Below are 11,798 nucleotides of genomic sequence, written 5' to 3'. Positions count from 1 at the left end.
AATTCTATTTGCAAAGGAGAAAACAAACAAATAAATATATAAAAATGTGGGTTTTTTTTTCTTTAACTTTTATGAACAAATATTTGTATGGAATTTATGTTCATAATGTCCATGTGAATAAAACTTTCTTTACTATTGCACTTTGTGAGGATTTGATTTAAAAAACAAAACAAAAACAAACAACAAATAAAAACATTTGTATTATTATTTTTTCTTTAATTTATTGAATAAGATGGCTCACTTTTCAAATAGAGCTACTAAAGTTAGGTGAGCACACATATATTTGTTATGGTTTTATGATTTTTGTTGTATTATTGATATTCCACATCATAACATCATGTGGTCTATTGGGAGTTAAAGAAGGGATAGCTCCGCCAAAACGGAGCCTCAAAAAATTTCACAATACTCGTGCTTGTTCCTCTCCACAGAAATCTTTAATAAAAGGTGAAAGATTTATACAATCTGGAGAGAAACCAGAGTACTAACCATTATACAATCATACACAAAACCATAACAACATTGCACTTTGTATGAAGTTAGCTCAGAACTCCTAAACCCAACCACTAGACTTCTAGATTTCATTACAAAATAAGTACATGAATGGAAATACAGTTATAAAATTATTGGACTTTCCTTGAACTCACTTCTTGAGCCATGCTCAGCTTAACAGGACCACTGAACAAGCACTGTTCAGGTCACAAAACAAGAAAGATGCATGCACTGAATTCAACAGTTTGTGTAGAGCAAAAACTAGCTTCCTTTCTTAATGTATCCCATACTTGAAATACATTTTATTTTTATAGGTGATATTTACTTCCCAACATCCTCCCTGATCATATTCATTCTATGTTTCTGTGATTCAGTTTTCTAGGAAGCTTGTCTCTCACCATGTATAATGGGTTTCTTGGGCTTAGTTCTGTGGGTTGTCATTGAATTGTTTTGCTTCAGTATTGGTTCCTAAGGTGTTAGAGCGAAGGTAATTCCCTAATTTACAGCTTTGGCTGTACCACCTCTCTGGGTGTATCCCTTTCTCTATTACATCAAGCTTATAGCTTGTTTCAAGTTTCATTTTCTTTTCCATCATAGAGAGAACATCAAAATAGTAAAGCCAAATGCTGTTAGTTATAACTGTAGTAGTGATTAGATAATAATATAGGAATGCTAGCAATTTATTAGAAAGAATAAAAATTCTTCCTGTAATACAGACAAGTTTGTTGAGACAGGTGTATTCCTTGGAATTTCTCAGATGTAACTTTAAAAAGCTACAATACTGGCTTTAAATTAATGTGATGCTAAGTTTTCCAGAACAAAATTCATAATTTATTTATATTTTGTGTTTGGGATTTTTTTTCTTGATTTAACCTTTATTTTACAAGGAAGCCTTCTAAAATATTAATTACCTTTTTTTCTACAGAGACTTAACAATGGTAGGCAGCAAGGTACTATTCACACCCAGCAGGAAAAGAAAGAACAGGAGGAGATGCTTTCTGGGGAACAAATAGATAAATAAATAAATACAAGAGAAAATCTTAAATAGCATAACTTCTCTACATATTATGAGAGATTTTTTTATTTTCACAATCTCAAAATCATTCTTTCATAATTTTATATCAACTCAGATTGCATTTAAAGACTACAGATAAATGAACATAAAAATAAATAAATCAGAATTCACTGTATGCATCTATAGAAGGTAAATGGTATGTCCCCCTTTTAGCTATAAGAAGGACATTACACTCAGAGTCAAATTCAACACAATATTAAGGCTTCTGAAAGTAAGACAGTATTCTCCACGGTGAAGAAATTAGATTAAACAAATAGTGTCTTTCCATAACATTTATGAAGAACAGCATGAATCAGCAACAGTATCAACTCCATTGTTCACTAGCAGTTACCTAACATTTCATTTCTTCCTGGATTTCAGCAAAAGAATCAGGTTTGTAAGGAAATTAATTTTACTAAAAGTGGCAATGACAAAGTGAGATGTTGCAGAGAAAAGTTTGCTTCTTCACTGTAAACCATCAGCACTTTCCATCTGGCTTCCCACAAGGGAGGTGGCTGGCCCTTCTGAACTGCTGCATGGCTCCAGATGGGCTAAGATAAGGGGACAGTCTGCAGGTTCAGCATCACAGAACTGCAGAGTAATTTTGATGGGGTGGGACCACTGAAGGACATCTGGTCTAGTCCCATACTTGAACAGCATCCCCTCATTTTCCATGCATTAGACTGCCAGAATGACTTCTGAGTTATTTCCAAGCTAAAACTCCATCTTAAAAAGGTCTCTTAAGTGTTACTTTCTCAAAGTCACACACAAACTCTTTAGCAAAATTAGAGTTTCTCTTAATATTTATGTCCCAAAGTTAACACCCACTATTAAATTTCTCCTCAACTATCAGTTATTTTCAGCCTACCTTATTTAGGAAATAATCGATCAAAGTTTAGTGGGTGTACCATCCATGCTTTAGCACAGCCTAGGAAAAAAATTAAAGACATCACACCATTTTGTAATTACACAGAGATTTGAGAAACAGGGTAATTAATGTCATTTAAATGATCCAAGAAAACATCAACATCCATACTACTGTATAAGTACTATAATATCATCAAGCTCATATTCAGTCAGCACCTCAATTTTATATCACTCTTGAATGATAGTATATCCAAGAGCATAACTGCCCTTTACAGTGTGTTTGGACATTTATGTGTAATCAAAGCTTCATTACGATCATGGTCTGTTATATTATTAATAACATTCTTTCCAGCAATTAACATTCCAAGTTTCTCATATCTCCAAAATTTTAACACTCTGGTCTGCACTTAAGAGATGACAGTACCTATTAAATTCACAGTTCCATATATCTATATATTTCTGTTGGTAACCTTTCAATTAAAATTATTACTTTTTACCTTATTTTCTGAGAAAAGAAAATTTCAGTGTAACTTGCAAGGAAAAGTAGTGACATTTCTTAAAGTGTAAGATGGTACATTCTAGTAAAGGGAGTAGGAATGAGCATCAATCAGATAAATTATTTTCTGTTTGATAGAAATTTCTGGGATTACATTTATTTCCTACAGAGGAAGATTATTTTGGTTTCAGAAAGCAAGAGAACTAGTTTAGATGCATATTTATTAAAATATTTTAGGATGATCAACATTTCCAGGACAAGTTAGCATTGCTTTTCATTCAGCTTGTCCTTCTCACTGATGTCTTTTGAAGGAAGACAAATGATTGCAGTATTTCACATCATTAGTCATGTTATACTAAACGATGCCAACTTGTCTTCAACAAGACTTATACACTTACAATATGAGGATTGCAATTCAGAGAGATCAAGAAGTTCAAAAGTTGATGTTCTGACTTTTGGTAGCTTTTTCCATTGATAGGAACATCTAGCAACCCCTTCCCTTCCCTTCTTTCAGATAAGACAAAACACACCCCATCCAGATGAACATGTTAAAAGGGTGTAAAAGCAGCTTGTGAAATTCTTTCCACTGGCGTATTGCCTACAACACTACCAATAACATGCTCCAGTGCTCCATAAGGCTTTCACTTCCCTCTCTGACAGATGCCCAAAAGCAATACAAACCCCAGCTTCATCAAACTTGTGCTTCAATGGAAAACTTGAACTGCAATCTCCCACACTTTTATATCCATACCTTTCCATTCAGCACACTCCACAACTTCTATTTGGGAATTTATTCTGCCTTAATGTGATAGAGATTCTGATACACAAACCAGTCACTGCAGAGTAATAACTTACAAAGAATCAGAATATCCCTGCTAGCTGCATGGACAGCCTTATCCCAAAACACCCTTCAACAGATGTAAGTTGACTTAACCACTGTTGCTTGGATGGTGAGAATTAACAGTTACAGTGAAAACAGTGTCTAATTCTTTTCCCTCACAGTGCCAATGTCTGGCTATATCACTCAGTCTCTCCTTTAAGAACTGTTTGAATAAGTATACAAACTCTTGTGCTTCTTTCTATCTCCTATTCAGGCAGATAAGTAGAAATTATGATAAATCATAAGGAAGCATTCCTTTTCTTAGAAGCAGAATTCTGTGACCATCATTTAACAACCCCTATTAACCACTGAAAAGCAATGAATACTCACATCAAGTAGAAATTATCTGGAAAGGTATGTACACAATGTAAATACTGGTGTTGTGTGAAACATTATCCTATGACGAAGGTTAGCATATGGTCCTGGTTGTAGCAGTAAATGTTACTCATACAGAGCACTGTCAGCTGCAGCAGCCTTAACTGTCTTGGTAGATAAGCACAGTTTTTCTTTCCCAACAGAAAAGCAGCATTACCATTTCTAGGAGCTTAATGTGAGTCAGGCTATAAAGAAAAATCATGGTCCTGACATAAAAAGAAAAAAGAAAAAAAAAAGGAAAAAAATATAAAAAGAAAACTTAAAGAAAGGAAAATCAAAACTGACTCTTGAAAACAGCATATTCAGATTACTGCCAATATCTGCTGGTGTCCTCCATCAACTTTTAGTAAGTGTGTTTACCCAGCATGCTGTCTTATGGGTGCTTTATATTCATCAGGATGGTTCTTCATCATCAGTTTCACGATCATTTTGCCATTATTCTGCTTCTGAAATGTTTCTTGTTCCCAAAGTGGCCATGAAGTCAATTCAGTAGCATCCTCTGGGTCCTATGGGATGGGATGAGCATGGGGATTGACAAGCTGTGTGTTCTTTGCTGAATTGAAGTGGGATACAAATGAGATCTTTGGAACAAAATATCTGGTAGTAGTTTTAACTAGAATTCTTTAAATAAAAAAAAAAAGTTTTACATGCTTCTCTTTAAAGAATTTACTTTAAATCCCATACCTACGAGCCTGCATGGAGGAGATAAGATATTCCTCCTGCATGTTCCTGCTCTTCTCAGTGAGCACAAAATCTTGCATGCAGCATGCCACAATGTCAGCCTGCTCCAGACGAGCAAGGTCAGTACTTCTGTAATGAGTGGCTCTACGTTTATTCAGTGTGTCTTCCCAGTTTCCTTCCATTAGAAGGAGTAAGCTCGGTTTCATTTGAATTCTCAGTAGAGGAAGCTATTGCAAAAGGTGAGGTACTTGTCTGCAAAAATGAAATCCAATTGGCATGACGTACCTGTCAGGGAAAGCTTCACAACTCCAACATAATGTGCAGTATCTGACCAGAACATCCAAGGCAGCTGGAAAAGATATATGCATTTGGTTACAGTCAGGTTACTGGCTTTCCGGTGCAAATATCTCCACTGTAACACATGCAGACCTCCAAGATACGCAGCCGTGTACCAATTAGAACAAATGCTTCACTCTTTTTTTCTTCCACAGTAGCTCTGACAGAGTCTCATTTGAGACCTCTGCCTATTACATTGCTATCGTGTTTTAATCATTAAAAGGAGACATTCTGCAATTCCTGACTTCATTCTGCTTCTCTATTCCATTTTTTTTTCATAAGCACGCTGTCTTATACTTGCCCAATATTTTTTTATTTCATTTTTGAATATTGTTATGATTATGCAATAGGAGACATTCTGGTCATTGAGAGAGCCATCCCTAAGAAGGGAAAATGATCTCCCAGGAACTTTTGGAATTGACATAGACTGAGTGCATTGCCCTTGGAGTTAAATATCACCCTTTACTCCGCTCTGGGCTATTGTCCTGGAGCAAAGGTTCCACTTTCTGGCCCAAAGCCTTCTACTAATATTCAGCTGTTCCAGTTGTGAAGGATTCATAAATTTTGTGACTGGTATCATGCTTGTTGCTGTGTGCATAATAAAATGGATTAAAAATGGAGAGTGGATGCCTGAGTAGCTTTTTTCCATCCATCACACTGTGGCATCAGATAGACTTAAACACAGGTCTGAGAAGTACTTCCTGGTTTGAAATCAGCTCCAGATGTCACATGGACCAAAGGAAACATCTGTATTGATAAATTAATTGTTACTGAACTTTGAAATCAAATGGGAGAGAACAATATGTCCTTATGCTGGTGGACTTTATCTCTTACCTTAACAGCTGAGAGACTGAAAGCTAAAAGAAGCCTCATTCATGTCAGAAAGCACTGCAGTAATTTAGTAGTATAATTATGTTTCAGTGTCCAGGCACATGTGTACTACAACAAACACAGCCAACTTGTCTCACCTTGTGCAGTCCGAGTATCCTTATCCCTTATTTTGTTGTCACTGATTATTCCAGTGCTAATGGAAGGAAAGCCAGGTCTGAGTTTTCTGTTCCCATAATATTAGATATACTTTTTTTTCTATCCCCTGTGACAGAACACAGCTGGGCTAACTGGGAGAACTGTAGGAAGGGTCATCAGCCTTTGGCAGTGGTGTAAGTTTGGTGCATTGGTCCCAGAGGAGCAGAGGTCTAATTTGGTTACACAGTCACATACATGAAGAGTAGAAGGATGTTGATCGTTACTACAATCTTTCCAGTGCAAATTTAAATTCTGTCTGCTGTACCACAATTCTCCACAGTCATGCTCAATCTGAAATGTTTTGATATTATGAATGTCCCACAGAGAAGTGCATGTGGAATTAACTGCAGAGTAGTTAGACTCCAAAGGATCAAACAAAACAAAATAAAACAAAAACATCTCCAGAAGTATAAGAGCTGCATGTTTAGATGTGTTCTTGTGGTTATAAGTCTCCCTGCTGTACTGACAAGGCGTAGATCATGATACTTCAGTACAAGCTATCATCCTATGATGCTGGAGAGAATATAGTTTACTTCCATACCTATGAAATAATAAATATTATTACTATTCTAGTCAGCTGTGAAAGTCAACCACTACAAGAAAGAAACAGGAAATGTTAAAAACAAAGATGAAATTGAAGACAGAAACCAGATTTTTACAGCTAAAGACAGGGTCTAAGGTAATCTTCATGTGTTTGTTTCCATTTCAAAATTTATTTCTGCTGCACTTACTTCAGACATACTTTCAGCTTTCCTCAGTCAGCAGCTCAAGACACAGTGTGGTAGCATTATAGTAGCTCAACAAACTTAGTAGGTCTTCCAGAAACCTGACATTCTCAAGTTCAGAAGTGCATCTGGTTTCCATATATATCTCTGTGTTTCAGCGTATCAAGGTAAAACACAACACATTCCCATTACCATTTCTATTACCCTTCTTAAAATAATATCCAAACCAAATACACAAGATTCAAGAAAATATTTCAAAGTGCCTTAAGTGAAAGTATTTGTTGATGTTTTATTTATTCACATATGGTTGCTATGATTAGTATATTACTGCTACAACACTGTGTCAAAATACTATAAATTAAAAATCGTATTCCTTTTACAATCTGGGTTGGTCATTTGTCAATACTTACAGTAATAATCTGTGGTTCTGACATCAGCCAGCATATCTCACTATTTTTTTTCACACCTTCTCCAGAGATTTTAGCACTACAATTCAAAACTGACTTTCAAAAACAGCTGAAATTTCACTTACCATAAAAAATGCTGTCCCACAAGAAGTGCACTGACAAGTGAGAATAAACTAAATGAGACCTAGAGAGAAGGTTACATATAAAACTCCAGAGGAATTACAGTGTCGTTTATCCTAGTTTGATCATTTACTGGGTGGATTTGTTTGTTTGTTTGTTTTTTATTCTCCACTGGGAATTGAATGACATGAACATTGCTACACACTCCTTGCCATATACTTTTCTTTTCCCACTACTAAATACAAACACCTATTCCAGAGAAACTGTATCATCGCATAAATATAGAAAGTCAGTGAAATTTCAGGAAGTCCACAAGGAATTTTATTCTTCCCATTAACTATATTTACTCTAAATGTACTCTAAAATTTCACAGATGAATAGTGGCACATAATCAAAAGGAAAGTTATCTGTGCAACATTTTTATTTCTGAACAATAAAAAGAAAACTATGCATGAGTGGACACAGTTCATTAAAACAACTTTTTGTGACCATTACAAAATGAGAAGAAAAAAAAAAAAGAACTCCATAAAGTTAAGAAATGTCCAGTACAAAGCAATGGTGGAAAGCTAGAACAAATTTCTGCACTACCATGCACAGCACAACTGTGATGTCTCGAAAAGAATCCCATAAATTAGTTACACATGCATAGTTGGGCAGGTAATAATCGAAGAAGAATTATAAATAAATAAGTCATTTAAATTCTGTGCTTCTATTCTAAAAGGTATCGAAACCCAAGAAACCAAGCCAATAATGACTCCACAATCATGCAGTATGATTGATGATATTTATGGACAGTGAGGAGCCTAGCATTCAGCAATTTCCTAGATCAACAAGGAAGAAATGGAGAGAGAAAATCCATGATATAAGAATATCAAGGGTCATCCTGTGACTCAACATCAGCAGGTAGATATTAGAGACAATACAGAGCCTAGGGATAAAATAGAGCCTTAGCTAATCTGGAAATATTTTTTAGAGAAGAAGTTACCTTCCTTTTTCTCTACTTAGAAACTACATTTTTGTATTGAAAGCACATATCAAAACTTGCTTAACTTTCTGCATTCATCTGGGGAAAGGAAAATAGAGGAAAAGAATGTTAAATAATATAATACAAATAAAGAACTTAAATATCCTGATGGAATATATATGGTGCAGACAGACCATGTAATAGGTTTATATGGCTCTGAGTGGATGATTTATACATATACTTTATAGAAAAAGGTGAGAATTCTCTTCATTAATACAGAAGAACCTGTAGATGCAAACTGTGATTATCAAACACCAAATAAATTAAAAAATCATCCTAAAATAATGTTTTAAAAAAATAAACAGAGAGATCACTACATTGTCAAGCTTCAAGTAATTGCCTGTAATCTTTTTTGCTTAAACAGCAAGATCTGTAAGACCATCATAAAATGATGGATATCCTGAATTGGAAAAGACCCATAAGGATAAAGTGTCCAACACCTGGTTCCACAGAGGACCAACCAAGAATCAAAAGACATTTACAATACTGCTTTCCAAACACTTCTTGAACTTTAGCAGGCTTTGTGTCATGACTACAGCCCTGGGGAGCCTGTTCTTGTGTCTGACCTGACCCTCTCCTCTCACCTTTATGCTATTCCCCTTCATCCTAAGGTGAAAGTAAGGTAAAAACCATGTCATATTACTTTTTGTCTTTGCTGTGTTGGATTTTAACAGGTAGATGTTTTGTTTTATTTGTTGACATACACATGGATGAAAATACCACATGCAAATACTGAAGACATCCTAAAAGGAAAAAAAGAAAAATGTTTACAAAAGAGAAGATTACCTTGATGAAAACATTCAAAACCCTTTTTGTTTCCTCACTCATTCACAGACCTTTACTCTAGGTTGTCAACAGTGCTTCCAGTCAAACATAATACCTGTAATGACTCAGATAAACTTCTGTAATGGGAATGGAGGGTTTGTAATAACTCAGGATGAGCTAGCTCTCATTGAATCCTTTCTAATTTTTACTTCAAGACCTTTGCATGATAGAAAGAGACACTGAGCATTCAGTGTTTTGTTAGCATTTATGTACAGAAAAGATGATAAGTAAAGCTCACAGAAATGTATTTTATTACTAGATACACAGTATCTATATTACCTGGGATATGTGGATTATGGAGTTCAATATTAGGTATTTGGAACTGGAAGCCCAGAGTAGAGCAGAAAGAAATAATTGTCATGGTAGGCAATATCCATGAACAGATGCCCTTTTTTATGAGTAAAAATATAGAATTGATATCACTTACTGAAATTTGTCCCTATGCTCCAGTTGTCTTGCTCCAATTAATAGGAAGGAGAGGAGGTTATTTTGAGATATGTGTACCTGACAGAGAGATTAAGACACAATGGGTAAAATGTTATCCTGACCAGATTATTATAAATCCCATTTGCTTAGGGAGATGGGAAAACAAAGATGGGCGATAGAAACCATAGGAAATAAAAGCAAGGAGTCTTTGTAGAAAGCAAAAGAGATGAAGTCACCACCAGGATTCCTAGTTCAGACACTAATCTTCAGTAGTGCTGGGTCGATGGAAGTTGTGGTGTTTGGTTGACAACGACATCTTTCTTAACGACAAGTCCAAAGTGGCCATCTCTCTTTGGGGTGGCAGCTTCTGGTTTGTGAACCTCAGCAGCAATCCCTTTGTTCCCATCTTCCGGGCCTTGCCTGTATATAAGAGGGAGCAGAGAGACACCGAATTGTATTTTGCCTTCGCAGGATGGTATTATAGCCCAGTCTCCCGTGTCAGTGATTTGGTCACAGGCCAGGTCTGCCAGTAAATGCTCCTGAGCACTCCCTTTCAAAGGCAAACAGCTCCAAAGAAATTTTTCCAAATGTAAAACTTTCCACAAAGCCGGCGGCCACATGAGGACACCAACCACTCCTCCTAGACGAGTCAGAGTCTTGTCTCAAGAAATGCCTCAGAAAGTAAGCTTAGAGATAAAAAAAGAAAAAAGAAAAAAAAAAAAAGAAAAAAGAAAGAAAAAGAAAAAAGAAAGAAAAAGAAAAAAGAAAAAAGAAAGGAAGAGTTCACACACCAGTCCTTAGTAATGCCCCTAGGCAGGAGTCTGGTCAGTTTATTTCCCTTACATCTCTGTTAGAACGAAAGAAGGAAACGATAAGCTATCACATCTAAATAACGTCCAGTGGAGCTATAGAAGACATTTCATAAAGTCTCCCTGGCATCATTATGTACGATCCAAAAGCATGGCTAAAATTTATAGAAATTTTAAAATCAATTAACATGTTAAGTTCTGAAGAGATATTGTAAACTGTCGAAAGAAATAAAATCAGCAATGCATGGCATTACTTTCCTCTATGAAGAGCTTGAATAAATAAGACATTTATAAAAATGAGCAGAAAATATGAAATGAATATCCCAAGAACCATGAAAGAATATAAGCTAAAAGAGAAATTGAATTTTCCTCTGAGTTTCTGAGAGAGAATGCAGTTGTGGATTTTATACATAATTTATAAGGGAAATTGGCCAGTTCACTCAGGTATACACCATATCAACTTTTAGGATAGATTAAGCAAGCTGTCTTCTTTTAATTGAAATCAAATGTAGGCACAGAAGAAAATGACTTCTGTCCATGGAAGAATACAGAGATGTCACGTGGCCAACAGCATTTACAGTTTACATTAAATTTTATTCTACAAAGTAAACTTCAGCCTCAGTTCTTGAAAAGCCACAAAATGGTGTTATATTAGATCATATACTTACAATTGACTTTGTGTACTGTAAGGAAAACCTATGCCCTATGTACTGTTTGCATCTCTAAGACGTAGGAATTGACACAATAGATCAAACTAGTGATCCATTTAGTTCAATGTCCTATCTCCAAATTAACTCTTGGAAGCTTCAGAGAAAGATGTAAGAAAGTCTTTAGGGGGTAATAATAGAATGACTTGTCATAAGGAAATTTTGGTAGGGACCTCCAAAACCATTGAATGCAATTTCCTGCTGTGTCAGGCAACACTGCCTAAAATGTTCTAAACACATAAAGCTTGGTATTAACTTGTTCCATAAAGCACAATATTTCACCTTTCCTGGACTGTTTCAAATAGTTAGGAAAGGTGACCAACGTTCACAGGTTCTCTTATTGATTCTGTCACTGCCTTACCATATTTTCTTTATCAGAATACTAACATGCTCAGTAATTCATTCTCCCAGTCTCCCTATTTCACTGGAACAGGTTTCTGATGACTTCAAAGATCCCCAGCAAAAAGCTTGTAGAGATATAAATTCTTATTCTAACAATAAAAGTAAAGGCACTGTTATAGTCAACTTTCCATTAACCAGCATAATGCAAG

At 35.6% G+C, this 11,798-nt stretch overlaps 1 non-coding gene across 1 annotated transcript; it reads right to left on the bottom strand.

Moving 5' to 3' along the window:
- Positions 1-367: 367 nt before the first annotated feature.
- LOC136056591 (U5 spliceosomal RNA) lies at positions 368-482 on the bottom strand. The gene has a single exon (XR_010622959.1). It is a non-coding gene; the product is annotated as a U5 spliceosomal RNA (small nuclear RNA).
- Between the last annotated feature and the right edge of the window lie 11,316 nt (positions 483-11,798).

This window comes from Cyrtonyx montezumae, unplaced genomic scaffold (genome assembly GCF_038088225.1).
Source record: "Cyrtonyx montezumae isolate F1298 unplaced genomic scaffold, pur_monq_1.0 scaffold_54, whole genome shotgun sequence".
NCBI lineage: Eukaryota > Metazoa > Chordata > Aves > Galliformes > Odontophoridae > Cyrtonyx > Cyrtonyx montezumae.
Note: the sequence above shows the minus strand (reverse complement) of the source record. Positions and strands in the feature narration are given on the sequence as shown.